We start from the raw sequence: 18129 nt of genomic DNA on the forward strand, positions 1-18129 counted from the left end.
GGTGCAAATGAGATCCCTGTGGCCTCGTATTCATGGGCTGCCCGGGCGCGCGATTATTTACCTTTAATTAGAAGCTTCGACCTATTGCTTAGCACGTCGAGCCCAGGGGTATCGTGCTCCAGGTTTGAACAAGCCGGTGCTCCGCGAGTGTGTTCACGATATATCCATAAATATGCAGGCGTGCGCCAATAGACATCGATGCGCGGGATTTTAAAGGTAAATCGAGGAGGCGGCGGCGGCGATACTCTTTCCTGCGTACGCGTCGAATAGATGCGCATCGGTAATAGGTTATTACATTAGCAGGCAGACTAGAGTTTACCATGTTTGATTACGTTTCCAGCCGAGAACAGCAGAGAAATATCAGTGCTCCGCAGGTTTGATTACTTTATTTACTTGAACTTGCATTAAAACGTGTATTCTAATGGAATTCGAATAAATATTCATACGCCGAATCGATTCGACATTTAAATTTCAAATCGGATTTGAATTGAAATTTATATTTAGAATGCGCTCGAAGGTTATATTTCGAACGGATTCTCCTACGGTATTCCTTCAATAACGATCGCGGACGCGGTTGAAATAAATTGTTCGATATATTCGATGCTTTGTATCAATGAAATTTGCAGATGTTACGTTCGCGAGGTAATGATATTCGTGTTAATGGGCTTCGATGTGAGAAGCTCGAGTTGTCGATGTAAGAATAGCGACAAATGGGCGATCGATAAGTGTCTCTTTGAGACCGCGTGAATGGAAAGCGACAAACTCCCCGGTTGAGCGGATGAAGGACAGGGTTCGCCGGGTTTTCCGGGTGCTCGCATCGAACCTCTGAAATCCGGACGCGTGGCGATTTAAGGCGAGGACCGCCGGCCCATCGCGCTCCGATTTCCGCGCGGAGAGCCGGTATACGTGAACGGTCCTGCGGTTTTCAATCGGTACCCAGCCGCTTGTGTATCTTTTGATGCTCGTTCACGAGTAGCCTCCGCCGAGCGGACCGCGAAACGCCGCCGCGGCGACTTTTCCTGGTATCGACATCGCTGAAAATGGAGTCACCGGACCAAGAAGTTGCCTTTAAGGGCGCGCCACTGTTGCCGTTTCCGCTGCCTTTTAACGTGACTCTGTAATACCGTTCCAAATAGAACCGTCCCCCATTATTTACCTCCCATATCGTATAATACAACACACACACGATCCACGTATCAATTTAAAATCTGAACATTCGAACGGCAACTCCAAATTCTCTACGCGTTCCCAGCTCTCGGTCTTCAGATATTTACTACTCCGCGAGAACAGACATTTGAATAGAAACCTATAGTACAATTACAAAATTACTATTTCTACCGAAGCTGTTGAAATTACTATCCAAGTTTAGTGCATTCTGAATTTCCCACTTGTCCAATAACGATTATAATACCGACTACACGAAACGTCCAAAATTCAATTGAAATAATTAAACAGAGAAAATAATTCTGATTAAAATTCCGAAAGGTGTCTTCCACCTTCGGTAGAAATAACGTTAAACGATGTTCTAAGTGAAACTGTAATTAGCATCGAGAAAGCTCCTCTACCAAGTAATAATCAGGTAGTTGAAACGTTGATACGCGGCTCGCCGTGATCGCGTCGCAATCTCGTCAGTAATACAAATCACGTCGCGCGGACGTCCGCGAGAAATTTATTTGCCCGTTGGCGAGCGTTCGATTCCCCGGTAAAAATGGCGGCTCGTTCGCCCGATCGCCAGGGGTTTCGCCGTATGAAGCCCGAAGAAAAACCGTGGGCCGCGTCAGCAGGTGAGAGTAGACATAAATCTCCGGCCTCTCCGCTCCCTTCTGAAAAATAAACCTTCCGCTCCTTTCTTCCCGTGTTGCGACGCCACGGCCGGCGACCCTGTTTCCGTGGCGGGTGGTAGATGAAAGTTTCCTTTTGTGCCGTGGCTTGTCACGCCGGCCATTCCGTGCCCGGCGCACGAGAAGCCCCGAGACTCCCGGGTTAGAGGGATAGGCCGGGAGGTTGGGCGACTCGGTGGTACGCTTCTGTACACATATTCTGAATCCCAAGGGGGTCTGGCCGAATGCTCGCCGGAAGCCGGCCGAAGAATGGGAGACCGCCGTTCCATGCCCTCTCCACCGAGCCCAAAGAAAGTTTGACCCGAGGAACGAACGTCGAGACGTCTGCGCGCCGCGGGAAAAATTTATTCGCTTTACTCGAATCCTCGCGTACGCCTCCGGTGAATTAGCGTCCGTCTGATTCTGAAGCTTGTCGGTGCTCTCTCTTCTCGAGCGAATGAAAGTTGAGCGCGTCTATCGTGGAAAGTGTGAATGTTCAGTTCAACGGGGAGTTATATTGTGAGCGTTAGGCATTTTGGAAATTTGCGAAATTAGCGAACACAATAGGTCATATTTTGCTTATGAACTGTATTGATTCTTTAAATAAAATATTAAGTTATATTCAAGTTTTTCTTAATTTTATACATTTTGATATCGTTTCTTGATGCTTTCGGTGCTTTGTAACGTGTAGGGCCATTCTTGACCATGTGTCCCTTAAAAATATTTCGCTACAAAAATTAACGTGTACCACATCCACTCTTCCACTATCTATAAAAATAGCCTCACTATAATAGCGTATGATCTTTGAATAGAGAGAGCCGTGAGAGATTGCATCAGTTTTCGTACGATCTTGGTTTCTTTGTAAGTTCGAGAACACTTCGAAATTAATTCGTGATTTGCATTTTCCAAGAAAGATTGCAGTTACGAACTGGGGCAAACTGGTTCCGTTCGCGGGGAAGTTCGCGGGGAATACTGAAAGGTGAGCGAGAGGTGATTCGCGTGATTCCTTGACACCCTTTGCGTCGCGGGGTTCGAATTCAAATGTAACGCTGAGCGGAGCGGTTCCTTGGGCGAGAGCCGAGGCGCGGCTGGGGTAGTTTGAATGTTCCCCTTTGGCTGTACTCCGGGGGCTCGGCTTTAAAACGAGGAGCCGGCTGAAAATTCTTAATGAATACTACCGGGCGGCCAGTGTTTACGCGAGTTCCGTTCGAGAACGAGGCGAGAGTCAACTTTCCTCGTGTTTAGTCAACTCTTCGGCTCCGCGGCGCCAGCGGGTTCTTCTTCCGTCGGTCTGTGTACATCGGCGCGAAGGGTAAAAAGCGAGAGATGGAAGAGAGGTAAACCAATAGACGCTGGCTGCGCTCCGAGGCCGGCTAAGGGCTCGTTGAAACGCTCCTTTTTTAATTAAACAAAACAACCGGCGCTCGCGGTTTCGTTACTACTGCCGCTCCACTCGGCAACGATTCCGCCTCCGTGCCGGCGAAAAAGATACCGGATAACAAAAGAATAGATACGTCCGATACGCGGGAGAAGATCGAGTGCTCCTTCCCTCTGTTCCCTTTCCGTGGACTAACGATACAAACTGTGCGAACAGCGGGACTAGAAACGAACCTATTCAACGATTCAATTACGAGGCAAAGGGTTAACGAAGTTCAACGATATTTTCGTCGTCTGATACAATTTCTCGTGGGAAGATCCTGCGGAAAATATAAATGATATCATGCTCCGTGCACGTCTTTATTTGTTAATGTTTGACAAAAGTGTGTTACTCGCAACGAAGGTTTTGCTCGAGTAACTTAATATATCCGAAATGCATTTAATGGTGCAAACAAATTCTCAGATGTGTGTATTCATTCGAATTATCCGTTTCAACTGATATCGACAAAAGAAGCCTAATCTCGCGAGAATTCATCAAACCATGGACGATAAAACGTCGCGAAAAGTGATTCCTCATTAAACCCGCGGCAGACCTTGGCCCGAGCCGGTAGCGGAACGCGGCGCGTTTTGAAAGAACGCCGCCGTAAAGCGGCGATACATGGAGGCGCCATGAAAGGACGTTCGTTTCACCGTGAAGTCTAGGGGGAGATTGCTCGGAAACGGTGTCGGGAGTGTGCGCCGAGCGCGGCCGTGGTGGTAGTTCGCGAAATGTTGCCCGAGGCGTTGCGTGACGTTACGTTAGTTCTAATTAACGCAGCTGCCGGGTTCGGGACATAGCGACGGCTGCCTATTAACCCCTTGCCGTATGATTTCCTTCGCGACCGTGCCCGTCTGATTTATTTTACCATCGATGATTTCCGAGAGCGCGATGCTCTGTCTGTTACAAGCGTAGGTGTGTTTAACTTCGAACATGGAACACCGGTAATAACAAAATAATCCGCCATTTCGATCCGCGCGTAACGATAACATTGCCCTTTATCGAACCGAGAGCTAGAAATCTTCGTCATCGGTTCCAATCGCCGTTATACAAATAACACTGGTTTATCTAACTGAAAAATCACCACGAGCTACGATCGTCACTGTACAAACACTATCGATTTTCACTAACCGAGTTACAACCCACCGCCGCGATCCTCGCTCGTCATTACAGAGATAATATTGACTTTTACTAAAATCACCTAAAAATCTTCGCTATTCTTCGTCATAGGACACCAGAGATTAACCAAGGGTACAGACCACGGAGTCGCGACGTTCACCCGAAACCCCATATCTTCCGGTAATCGCCGTCAAAGAGAAACCAGTCCGAAGACCGACAAAATTGCGCCATATTTTTTCAATTATTCGGCCGGGAGACAGTTTCACCGCGGCACGGAGACAGTTCCGCCGCGCACGGCGCACGGGGGAGAAAGCGGACCGGCCCCCGGTGAAAACCGGATTAATCCGTTTGTTTGGATCCGATTGTCCCGCTCGCCGCGCTCTCCCGCAGCTTTAAACCCGCGTCGGAACGCGACCGGGAAACGTTTCCGCGTTTTATCGGAGAAACGTCTGGCACGCTCGCGCGTTTTTCACCGCGGCTCGTGAAAGTATCCGCGCCGAGACTCGTTACCCGGACCGAGCGAGGCTCGCCGCTGCCTTGTTGCGTGTTTTAAAGAGGAGCACCAGCTGTCTGTCGTACTTGTTGAACCTGCGAGGTCCATCGAGCGAGCTGGCCTCGCATCGAGAAACCGTTCGCTTGTTTACAGTCGGCGTAATTCGACCGGGAACTCCTGTTAATGCCGTATCACGCGTGAAAGTCGAAGGAATCAACACGATTTCTACCGATTTCCCACTCTTTTCAACGTTGTCCCTAAGAACCTGCAATTCTCGAGGAATCCACAAGCCTCCTCTGCAAAAACGATCGTAAATCGTTATTAGTCCAACACACTGCGGAAAATTCCATCGAGACAAGAGTAGCGAATGCTGGAACGGGTCGACGAACGTTTGTAGATAAATTGCGAAGTACGGGGTTATGATGCGAGAAAACCTATGGCACGGACTGCCGGCGAATTGAACGTTCCTTAACCTCTTAGGCACGGCTGAATTTTGCGCGGGGCAGTTTCTCTGTACGGCGGAGTTATGTACGGACAATGCTGTTCTCTACGCGAGTACATTGGAATTAAGTTTTCGATGATTAAATTATAATTTCTCTGAAAGATATGATACACATAATTCAACTTTAAGAATGTACTTTAACACGTTAAGCGCTTCTGAACGACTAAAAAGCAATCGTAACATACAAGACAACCGATGTGAAATAAAAACGTTTAATAAGGCAACTAAGTTGATAATAGTGTAAGGCAAACAATTCATAATTATTCCTATCTTTCTCTGCTACAAAAGACGAACTCTATGGGAAAACGCTTAAGATTTTCGTGGCGCTTAACGTGTTAATAATTAGCAATACAATTGGGTATGATCTATGATATACTGGTAGCGACGGAGCCACTATACTGGAGCGTCGTTCAGAAAGATGACATCCGCGAAAGCCACTATAGTGGCGCGTCGTGCCCAAGAGGTTAAGAAGAATTCCGGGCAGAATTGCTGGCGGTCCTCCGCGGACGGCGCGGCCAGGATCCACGCTTGTGAACGACCGTCGCGCGACATCCGGCGAAATTAAGAGCAAATAATGGCGCGTCCGGCAAGGCAAATCAAGATCGATGAACCGGGCCGGCCGGCGTTATTACGGCTACCGATACACAGCCGGGAGGAAGGGACCGTGGGTGGCTGAAATCCAGATACATTACACGGTGCAACCGTAATAACGGCAGGCCGGACAATCGCGCGCAGCCGGCGAAATGGAGGTGAACTCCCTTGGTGGTCCCTTATTCTTCGTGTACGCGAGAGCTCGTATACCGAGAGAGCTTACGGGGGCCGCTGGCCTTACCTTTGATCCTTCCTTCTCTCTCTCCCTCTCTCTCTCTCTGTCTCCGTCCCTCTATCCCCATACGTCTCCGATTCTTTTTCCGTGCTGCTAGCTCTCTCTTCATCTAGAAACAGGGTGTACACGCGAGCGAAACCCCCGACGCGGCTGACGCACCCCCCACGAGGAGTCCCGGTGGGACCACACAGCGCTCACTCCCGTTAAAACAGCGGGAAGCGTTAACGGCGGCTCCTCTCCGCGCCGTCTTTTGCAGCCCCGCAGCCCGCTGAAAGCCCGAACTGGTTTCTACGTTCGCGCGTTACGCCGCTCTCTTTTTATGGGGCCCCAGCCCCTTTTGATCGAGCTCGTGGACCGCGAACACGAATTATTTAAATGAGCCCGATTTGTTACCCCCGCCTCCGCCGATTTTTTCTGCCGGTGGCAGGAACTGCCCGCAGCGTCTAGGTGGTCCGGCCGTTAACGAGAGACACGGCCGTGGATGTCCTCGGCTTTCTTTTGCCTCGAGGAGCGACCGAGGTTTTTTCAGAGAAACGGTGTACATCAGCGTAAGCGAGCGTTTCGTCGAGTCGTTCATTGAGCTGTCGAGGAATACTCGGCTGCCGCGAGGAAAGTATCGCGCCGCGACGCGTTCCATTAACCGGGATCGAGAGGTTTTCAGGAATCTGGTTCCTCGAGCGAAACGAGGTGACCGAGGCGATAAGGCCCGAGGATCCGAGGCGGAGCGGGTCGCCGGTTATCCGGCGGTCATTAAAATGCGAGCACGTGTTTGTACACGGGCGATCCGCGAGCGGCCGATAGGCACCGTGCGCCGCAACGGCGATAAAATCCTCGGAATTCCTGGCTCATTAAGCGACGCGAGGCACGGCAAACAGGCGCCATTCGGTCGAGCAGACGATCGAACGCGGCGTGCAGGCGCTTGCCAAACCCGCAGGATTGTTTGGCGATCGCAAACACCGGGATAAAATATTAACGCGATCGCGGCCGGGATTCGTTCGACCCTTTGGCCGGAGCTTTGGCTTCAGTTGTCATCGATCCTCGGGCGGGAACGCACTGCGTTTCCCGTGGGACGAACGGGAAACCAAGGAGACGGACGGGCTGGCTCGTAGAGGCGAAAATGGGTCGACGAAATTGAAACACCGGCGCCGGAAGATGAAAAGAGAGGGAGACGGGGGAGGACGGGGGGGAACGGGGGCGGGGAAGAAAGATAGGTGGATCCGCGAAAAATGGCGCGACGTTCATCTGCATGCGACCGCGTCCCGACTCTTCCGGCGGCGAGATTGAATTCGCGGCCGCTTCAACGGATACAATGAAAAACCCGCCGGTTAGAGTATTTCATTTTCCCCGGCCGGACCGATTTTTCACTGTTTGGCTCCTTTCGTCCCGCCGGCTGCTTTTAAACCGTGTCGGATATAACGGATTTCCAGGCGGGGAAATTGGAATAAGTTGAACCGGCCGCGCCGCTGATTAAGTTCCCGCGGAACGCGAGACGGGGATCGGGTTCCTTTGAAACGGACGGTGGAAGTCCTTTGAACGGGCAGGTCCGAAATTCGCTATGAAAACCTCCGGACCGTTTACCAGTTGAACGTACCTCTGTCCGCGCAAACGGCGAACTCGTCTAATTCGTTAAGAGCACGGACAGAAACGATTCGTCCGACGTTGAAACGGTGAATTCCGCGGATGATCGACAACCGCGAGAGAATCTTACGACCGAGAATACACGTAGCAACGTTCGGCGAGACGCGAAGCGCGCCGCGCGATCGAAACGAGAAGAAAGAAATCAGCGACAATCGCGGGCTAACAAGAAGCATCCGCGTCACCTGGCTCGCATTCAGACTTCCCCGCCGTCGCGTGTAACGACTTCCGCCTACACGGTTCAATCCGACAGAGGACCGACAACGGGCGGGATCGATCGCGGCCGGGACCCGAGCCGGGGATCGCTCCTCGATTATTAAAGTTCCAGGACGAGCGACATTTATCCTCGTTTGAACCGGTAAACTTGGCCATTTAAAGGCGTCCCGGGGTCCGCGGCCTGTTGGCCGGTAGGCAGCCGCCATTAGGCGGCAATAACGCCGGCTGGCCGGCACGGAAGCGAGCTATTGAGGCCGTCGTCGGCTTAGCACGCCGCCCGCAGCTCGCCTGCAGCCGCGATTACGGCTAAGTGCATTCGCTCCGCTACTACACGGCCCCGCCGCGCCGCCTTCTCCCCCCGTGCACCGTCTCCTCCAGCCCCGGCCGGCGGGTCGCGGCGACGCGCGGCCACGTTGCACCGTTGCTGCAACGATGCACGTGCACCGAAAGCCGGAGCCCCGAGAGAGTAAATGGAGGCTCGAAGGCAGCTGACCGTGAGACTGCAGACTGTTGATTTGCTCTTTGCCGTGATAAATGCCGCTTTCGGTGAATCGAGGGAGTAACTACGGATTATGGGGATTCTGATTGGACAATTGGACGATCCGGAAACCGTTCCGATGGATAACGAATGGACGAGACGCCCGTTCGAGACGCTCAGCCGTTATTAGACCGCGCGCTCTTTATGAATTTATGGTCGACGCCATTGTCTGGAATTCGAGGTAATAAGACGTCTAATGCGATTTATCGAGGCTACCGGTTTCTCGAGACGTAACCGGTGCTTTCAACGGTCAAAGGAGTTCGCACAAGAACCGGTATTGTCTACGTCAACCGTTGAATTTTTTCACCTCGAACGACGCGACGGTTTCCTTTATTTTCACGGGCGTCCAGCTCAGCGTCCCCTTCGCGTCGCGAAAACAGTATCCACGCTTCGTCAACACACCCCCTGGAAAAATAGGACCAATAGCTGTCATCCGGACCCCCTAGGAATGACACTTTATGGGCCGGCTGTGTGTTCTTAGGTTCTCGGGGCGAAGGGTCCGCCTAGGACGCGAGCACGGTGAGAATCCGGCGGGGCTGGGATAGACGAAAACGAGGGTGGTCCACGAGCGTGTGTGTGCGGACCGTGTGCTCGCCACCCTCGCGCGCGGAAGGGATAAGAAGGGGAAGGGACACGGTAGCCCCGGGTCTCGCACCCTACAACCCCCTCCCCCAGAAGTCCAGGCTCGCCGTATAAATAGATAGGCTTGAACGAGACCGTAAAAGCTTGCGGTCTCGTTTCGAATAATTGGATTTGCCCGGAACGGGACCGAGAGACGCCGACAATTCGCTCGCGCTCCTACGGGCGTGTGTGCGCGAACGTGATTCATTCCGCCGGTCGCTCTCCATTTCCGCCGGGCTCGTTTTGAATTCGTTGCCTCTTTTCGCCTCGATTCCGGCCGCGGAGAGTGACCGCGGACGCGTTCGACCGCGCACACCGACGTTCCCGATCCCCGTAGACAGCTTTGTTTTTATCCGTGACTGCGCCGCTCCGAGCGCCCGATATCGGGGGGAGGATCGCTCCGAAGTTTTGTGCATCGCACCGCTATTAACGCGCGCCGGTATACCGCGCTCGGATTCATTGAAAAGTAATGTTTATCTTGTATCAACGGCAACCGGAAATTCTTTTTTAACCACCGCGCAATATTATATCGGGTTTTACGTGATTCCTGCGTTAACCTTTTTTCCACCCCCGTGCCACTCTCACTGACCACTTGGTTCATAGAAAATGATGAAATTTAACACTAGGTTTACGGAACGCGTCAAATTGACGCATATTGGATTTTAGAAATATTATTTTGTAAAGGTTTACGATTTTGATTGATACGATCGCACTGACATGTATTCCAATTATCATCGAATCTCCAGTTTCCACAATGTAAATAAACGAGCATCGATTCTTTTAGGAATAATAGAATGAAGTGTGCAATAAATGCCCGTAAACCTAGCGTTAATATTTGATACTAAGCTTGGTGCAATGCATCGTTAAATAAAAACTGTTACTCTACGCGCAGTGTCGTTCGGTTGCTCTCAAAACATGTCTGCATCTCATCGGGAAACGAATATTCCTAGTGCAGCACTTACGCGGTGCAAAGAGTTAATTGCACGTTCATTTTCTTCCGACCTCGGCAATGTTTACGATGTTCCTCGGGAATATTATTTACTACCCTTTTTTTCGCGTAGATTCTAATTCGATCGAACGTCCGCGAGTACTCTCTGCGATCGGCAGGATGTAAATTCCCCGGCGAAGCACCTCGAAAGGTGAAAATCTCGCGGAACGAGCGTTGCGCGAGTTCGCGGTCCGCGCGAGGGATCCCCGTGTAACGACTGCGGCCCGCATACCGGCGCAATTACAGTTAACGCGGCGGAATTACGAGGCATTCGTGCGGCACGAAAATCCGTCCGGCATTACGAGCGTAATTTCGATGGTAGCGCGCGGCGCACGATCGATGCGAGCCCGTTTCGCCACGAGAACCGAACGACACCCGCTCCTTCGCCGTTTCTTTCGCGCAGTTTCGCGGATAATTTACGGCGGACGGGCTGAGAGCTCCGATGAGTCACGGAGCCGCTCGTTTGCATGCTCGCGTGTCCCGTGTCGCGTGTCGGGAGCCACGCGGAGAACTGACCGCGCGCTGCGTTTCGTTCGCGCACGCTGCGACCGCGTGAGAAGAAACGAACGGGGTTGAACGCTCGAGAAAAAAACGCTCGGGGGTATGTTCGCAGCTGCGATAAAAACTAAGCGAGAGTCGATTAGAGCGACCATAGAATTCCTTCGGTGCGTTCATAATGAAACTGCAGTGGTCGTATAATATTAGTCATTTGCGAATAATGATCGACTCTGGAAAATAATTGAAGATACATCACTTCTATCGTCAATTAAACTTTGCACGATAAACTTCCATTACGAAACAAGAGCGTATCATCGTCACCCTGAAGTACCCTAACCGAGAAGAAAGATCACGCAGCTTTGAATTCGTCTGAGAAAGGGGTCGGAATAGGCCGGTCGCCCCCTAGTTTGCATAATATTTATTCCCGATCGACGTCGATAAGATAGCAGCGTACTTGAAAGAATAAAGGCTGCCGCTCGTAAATCCGGATCACGCACAAGCGAAGAGGGTGGAAAAGTCCCGAAACGATGAATCTTGGCCCGCCGGATACCACGAGATCGAAGAGAAGTTTCGTTGATAATTCCAACGCGCTAATTAAAAGTCACCGCGGCGAGGCGCGGAAGAGATCGTCGCATTGCACCGCGGCATTCCGGAAAACGGAAATGGACGGAGGAAGAGGAACAGCGGAACGATTCAGGCGGAGGGAGCGCAGCAGCCAATTCGATTACCCGATAATAATTAATTGCTCGTTACGCCGCGCGTCGCGATATAATTAATCACTGTCGACGGCATTTCATTTTTCCTGTTCTTATCCGTCCCTCTTTGTCCCGGCGGTTCCGATCCCCTTTCTTCCCCCTTTGATTCACACGCTCGCGACACCCATTTTCTCTCTTCCGCCTCGAACCCGTTTCCCTTTCTTCCTCCCTCTCTCTCCTTCCGTCCCTCTTCCCTCTCCTTTTTTTCGCGTTCCCTGTCTTCCTCCTCGTTTTTTCCCCTGTTCGTCAGGTTGGTTAGCTAGCTGCTCCGCGGTCGCACTCTATCATGCGAGGTTCATTAGGTTGGACGTGTCACGACCGCGTGGGTGACCGTGCGCCATCAAATTGCGAACACGGCCCGCGTCCCATTCTGTCGCGCGGACACAACGCTTCGGGGAGAGAGAGAGGGGGGCTGCCCTGAAACGGTCGCGCGAGAGGAAAAAAGGAAGACACGACGGCGCGAAATAAATAAATAATTCGTCGTTCCTCCTCCGCGCCGTGGCGAGCGCGGGTGCGATCGATTTCACGAGCGAGAACGTGGAAACGCGGAATTTCCGTGGGAAACTGCTCGCGGAGGAACGTAATTGCGCGGCGAATCGGCTCGGCCCGCGTCCGGCCCGAATCAGCTCGGACCAGGCCCAGCTCGCCGAGTTTATTAAGCCGACCGCACAGACGATGCGTAATGAGACGCGGCCTCTATCCGATGGAAATTCTGCTACGGAACGCCGCGGGCGACCCCGGCCGGAAAAAACAAAATGCGATCGCGCACCTGCGGGCTTCCAGATTTTCATTAAACCGCCTCTCTTTGAAGTTGGCGAAGTAACCGGGAAATATTTCGTGACGCCGCGCGCCCGGCTACGAGGGACGCGCTGTAACGCGGGAAAATCGTTTCCCGAAAAATCGGTCCCCGCCCGCCGCGCGATTCGCGCGCTTGCAGCCGAATGTACGGGGGATTTCGAGTGCTTGGGAAAACCGTGGAAATTTCTAGCCTTTCCATGTCTCTGCTTCGATATCGAGACATCTCGGATGTTTTAATCTACCGGCAGCCCATTACGGCGGAAGGGAACTTCCGATAACTTCGGATCTTCGAGCGAATTCTTTCGAGATTTCGGGTAATTCCCCTGTACCCAGGTTCCTCGAGCGACGCGGTTTCACAAGGGGATAGGATCACCTACGAATTCACCGGCGAGCTGCTCGAAATCAAAATGTTTGACGACGGTCGTTGGGCTCGGCGACGCGGGTACGCAAACACGCGTCGCTCGTCGCCGACGCGGGAAGGGTGCGTGCCACGGGCACGAGGATCGACACGCGGGGGGTGGGTTTGACGGTCGGCGGCCAATCATCGGCATATGCCACGGCGTTGAGTTCATGAGTAACGTGCCAGTCGCTGTCTATACGGGACGGAATACTCGATATCGGGGGGCCGCAGGGCGGCGCAGAGGATCGCTTAATATGCAGACTAGAATCAGGAGATGCGTACGGCTGATACACCCTCCGCCGGCGACCCCCGGCGACTACGGAGTCACCCCTCATTCCGATTAACTGCGCCACTGTTAAGCTTCTCCGTGTTGGTCAACAATCGCGAAGTTTCAACCCTTCCGTGGATCTTAACGACTGGACAGTTGTTTGCACTTGCCGCACTAAATAGGATTCTTGTCTCCGGGGTGTTCCGGGGATGATCGTTTCATCCCTGGCTGTTTGTGTTGCTCGTCAAAGGAAATTAAAGAGAATTCTGCGGTGGGAGGGGGACAGTGGAACCATTGCGAAACAACGGTAAAACGTCTTTCAGCCATGAACTAGCTTGCGGTAGAGAGAGATCGCTCGGACCTAACGGCAGACTCCGTGTTGCTTTTTTATCACTCCGAATGTTGCACGGAGATAGATCAATATACGAAGAATGGGCTTTCGAACGAACAACAAGGGAATCAACATTCGTTCGAGCCGCGTGGCAGCTGTATGATCATAAATATTTTCCGATTTTCCTTTTTCCAGAGGGCGGTTATACGATCTCCCTTTTGTGCCGGTATTTACAATCGGAAGGGCAGGCCGGGCCGCGAGAGCCAGAGGTAAAATGTTTTATATTTTCGGCGGCCCAGAAGCCGGGGGTGCCAGGACTGTGCAATCGCATGGACGCGGACCGGTGGGCGTGCACGCACACAGGGACCCATTCGAGCCAGAAAACACCAGGAGGTACGGTCGGCCACGGTATTCGCGGAATACTAATGCCCGACGATCCCGAGGGAACTGTTCCTATGGCATATTGCCGATCGGATGGGGTTGATGGGGCTTGCCTCCTTCCTGGAACGTCGACGACCTGGAATCGGGGAACGTAACGAACACGGGCGCTCCCAAAAACTGAATGTCCCTTGGCAGAATTGAATAGAAGAAAGTATTGCTGTTATTCGTTCGTTATCAATTAACCAGTTGGCTACTGTTGACGGCCGTGAAGTGTTATTAACGATAATTGCAGCAGAGGTTGCTTAAATCTGACGCAAGTGAGCTCTAATTCAACGTTCACTTGTTCCGTTAGTTATACATTATATAACTGTGATTACTCTAGATCGGTTTAATGCAGTTCAATCGAGTGTTTCGATAGTTTCATTACTACTCTCCTAGAAATATGCACAATTCCACGGTAGCTAAAGGATACAAGAGTCCACCGGAGATAATGGAAAGAGACTCATAGCGAGACGAGCGATTAATCGATCGTTCGCACCCATGGAGGTACAAGAACCTCAGCGTTGTAACGATTAACTACAAACTATCCGGAAACCTTAATATTGTCGCGGGGCTAGCAAGAGCGCGCTTCGAAAGTTGGTAATTTCCGACGCTATCCCCGAACACGTAATACCAGTCCAGTAATCCAAGCTCTTCTGAAGTTGATACTCATACTCTTCCGGCCGGTAGGTGCTATATCGGGGTACAATATCACAGGGAGTAGTATTCCAAAGCACAAATTGTACATCCTCTTGTTTCGGTATCTACAATAATCCGGGGAACGGTGTACCAAGGGCTTGTTGCACGGTACAGTCCACAAGGGGATAAAATACCTCGCAATAATATTCAAATACCTAAAAGCGGCGTATCGGACGGGCGTATCGTCTAGACATCGGTTTCGCCGTCGCTGGCATCGAATATCGTTCTATAAAAGTGCAACGAACGATGCTCCGTCAGGGGGAGCGGCGTGACGTGTTCGCCGGAAGCCGGCCGCGGAACCGTACGTCTCCCGGTTGCCGTCTTATCGGCCGTTTCCTCTCGGCCGAGCGTAAGGAGACGCGGCCCTCGAAAAGGGTCGGCGCGGTTCCACGATCTACGACGACGTCCGAAGAGCGTCCCGGTTGACGTAACGCTTCCCGGCAGGAAATCGGCAAGTCAGACAATCGGAATCGCGTGTATCAATCTCCAACGAGTGTCCTTCGAGGTGATATCGTTAGCGCGCGCAGGCTAGAGTGCGGATGCACCCGTGCTACCCTCGGAAGCTCAGCCGCTGATTATCTAGAGCAACAGCGGCCTAGAGCCGTCCGATTCGTTCGTTCGAGCCGAAGCTCATTACCGGATACCGGCCGAAGTAAGCGCCTACATGGAATTAATAAGTCCGATAAGGAGCTTAGCCGGCCGTACGATTTTAATTCGAACGAGTGCCGGCGTTATCCAGCCGCGGCGAGGCCGTTGGCCTTCGGTCTGACCTCTGAACGAGGGGTTGACTCCTAACGAGGACATTCCGAAGATTTTCGCTGAACGGAAATTAATGGCGCATGAAACGAACGGCGAACGCAGCTTCCTCGACAAAGGTAAAAAAGCTTTAGAAAGGGGAGCGCAACGGAAGGGTACGTGCGGATCCACGCGACATTAGCGGGGAAGAAGAAGCGGCACTCACGGCTGGAGAAACAAATGGCAACGGCAAAGCATGAAATAACTAGCGGCGGCTGATCACGGGAAATGATTGAAACCGGGGGGATGGGGCGCTGCCGGTCTCAAAGGGGAGCATTAGGATCGGCGGAGTTCTCGGCGGTGTCTCGGCGCAGTCTGCGGGTGAAATACGATTGAAAGAGGCGAGACGATATCCAGGCGAAATCGGTGGGTGGCGAGGAAAAGAATAAGGGCTCTCGGTTCCAGTGGAGGGTATAAGGAGACCCGGAGAACAAAAGTGAGGAACGCGGGGGCGAGGCGGAGCGCGCTCGCGCGCGGCCTGGCCGGCGGAGTTTACGAGAAATCCTGGCCGTTAGCCAAGCCGCTCGGGCCCGGGTCCGGGCGAAAATTATTCGAGATATGAATTTACGGTCGGCGCAGGGCCATAGAATGAAAGAAGAACGAGCGGCGGAGGGACGCCGGGAAAAAGGGACGCGTGAGGGGGCAGTCGAGGGACGGCGAAAGGGGTAGCGGCGAGCGCCGTGGATGACGGTGGCGGAGTTCCCGAGCTAGATAAGGCGGGCCGCGGTAGGACTTAATAAACTTAGAAACCCGAGCGGCAAACCCACCAGTCTACCCGAAATTCCACCCCCAACCGCCGCCGCCGCCGCCGCCGCCGACGCTGGCAACCACCGTCAAAACCTCGTCCCCTGCTTATATCCCTCGGCCCCGACAACCCTCTCACGGCTCTCAAATTACCTCAGCGTCGAATTTCACAGGCTGCGGTTTTTCGAGCCACACGCCGGCTCACTTCGATACTCTCTCTCGCCTCGACCTCTTTTACGAATCGCCGGCGAGACGCTCGAAAATCGTGTCGCGGCCACGTACCGGACCGAGCCAGCGATGTTTTCAGGCCTGATCAAAGGGCCAATTTTCGTCTTTGATCCGCGCGCCGGCCGGATACCGCCGGTGTCTTACGATATTGCGCGCGATAACCGTGGCCTTTGTTAACGTTGCACCGGCGACCGGTTTGTTCCTTCTATTTTCGGTTGCTCGCGGATTTCTCGCGGCGCTGCTTGCGCGGCGATGTGTAGGAACAATAATGAGAGTATCCGAATGTTTCTACTAACCGCACGTTTGTACGAGGTTTCAGCGAATCCCCGAATTTTCTGGGGAATTCGGATCTCTATGCAAAAAGTCTGGAGCGCCTCGTTCTCTGGATAAATCAGCTGTTTTCACGGAAGGATAATTTCCCGCTGATCAGCGGGATAACCCGGTTACCAGGAGAGGAGAGGAGATTTTTAGCGAGACCATTGATAACGTCTAATCCAACCGGCCGAGCGTCCTGGAACTGTAACTGTCGCGGAACGGCGGTAGTTCTAATTCTTTCTGCCGGAGACGCAATGCCGACGTTATCCAGAAAATTCAGTGTCAGCCACCGGCCCGGGACAACTTGCGGCACCGTCGCCGCAGGAGAATATACGTCGCCCCTTAAAACCTTAATGAACTCTTGTCTGCTGTCGAGTAAAACGCCATCCGGAAGAGTCCGTGTAGCCGGAAATTAAGGAAGTCCTCCAAACGTCGCGTATCAAAAGTTAAGTAACTTCTTGGCGGCGGCGGCGGCGGCGGCGGCGGGAGCGTGCCACGTTCATACGTAAGTAGAGGGCGGGTCGCGTTAACGCGCCAAGATGGGTCTGCGGTCCGGCCCGAACCGCTTCCGACGACGATGGAATTTAAATTTCACTACACGGACGAGGCGGACACGTTCGCCTCGGATCTCGATTGTCTGTAGGCTAAATCCACACGCGCGGTTTGCGGCAGAATGTCGGAATAATGATTGGTTTCGAAGAACACCGATGTTCTTTTAGATTTCTTCCCGTGAGAGGAGGATGCGCGCAGTTCGTCTTCGATATTTCAGTTTTGTGGGAAACACTCGGATTCTCGTTGAAGTTTTCGTAAACCCTAGGCTCTATTGTATTCGATCTATCTTTAATTTATGATCGTTTTTGAAATGCTGATTCTGCTTTTAAGGAGTTCAGGAAATTAAGGAAATTGTTTAGAGAGTGCAATGGACTGTATAATGTACAACGCATGAGTGTAGAAATATTTTCTGAAGTTTGAATTTTCCGATACGACAGCGCCATCAAATTGGCATCCATTTCTGTTGCCTGGAAGAGAAGAGACTTATTCCGAATGCCTGTTCGCGGAGGGGAGTCCGACAGAAATTGAGTTTAGGAAGATAGAATAGTAGAAAATTGTATCGAGGACGACCGTGGAGAATTTAGTAGCAAATTTATCGCATTCGTAGGTTTATTTCCTTGAGTTCCCTATCGTGGAGGAAGGATCCGTTCAACTAATATTTGAATAATGCCTATCACCTGGTAGAAGAAAAATTTAACTTCCTCGATTACCCTTACAATTTACCGTGCTCCCCTTTTCGTCACGACGTCGCAAAAAATTAGCTAATACCGCGACGAGCACGAATTTTAAACGGTGACCCGCGTTTATAGGGTTGAAAAGTTGGCGAACGTGGGCCATGAAGTATGCACGGTTCGCGCGATCGAAGGAAACGGCACCCGGTTGTCGCCACGTGTCCGGCCATCCGCTATGCTGATGCGGCACGCGGCCAGGAACTGATCAAAGTTTTCTCGATACGGCGGGATTTGAAATTAGTTATTTATACGGAGCACACGGAGGAAGAAAGTAAGGCTCGCGGGACCGCTGGCGGAAAGGGAGCTGTCCGCGGGACGCGGCGTCGCTGACAGTTTCTTAATGGAAAAATCTTCTGCTTGTGAATTAATAAACGACGGTCCGCGTCAACACTGAAACCCGCATAAAGATCCGTGGATTAAAAG

The 18129-nt window shown here is 52.2% G+C and overlaps 1 protein-coding gene across 3 annotated transcripts in view; it reads right to left on the reverse strand.

Moving 5' to 3' along the window:
- Positions 1-18129, reverse strand: part of LOC116424976 (Krueppel-like factor 6) — a 373050-nt gene that overhangs the window by 115348 nt on the left and 239573 nt on the right. The window lies entirely within an intron of this gene.

Source organism: Nomia melanderi, chromosome 7 (genome assembly GCF_051020985.1).
Source record: "Nomia melanderi isolate GNS246 chromosome 7, iyNomMela1, whole genome shotgun sequence".
Taxonomy (NCBI): domain Eukaryota; kingdom Metazoa; phylum Arthropoda; class Insecta; order Hymenoptera; family Halictidae; genus Nomia; species Nomia melanderi.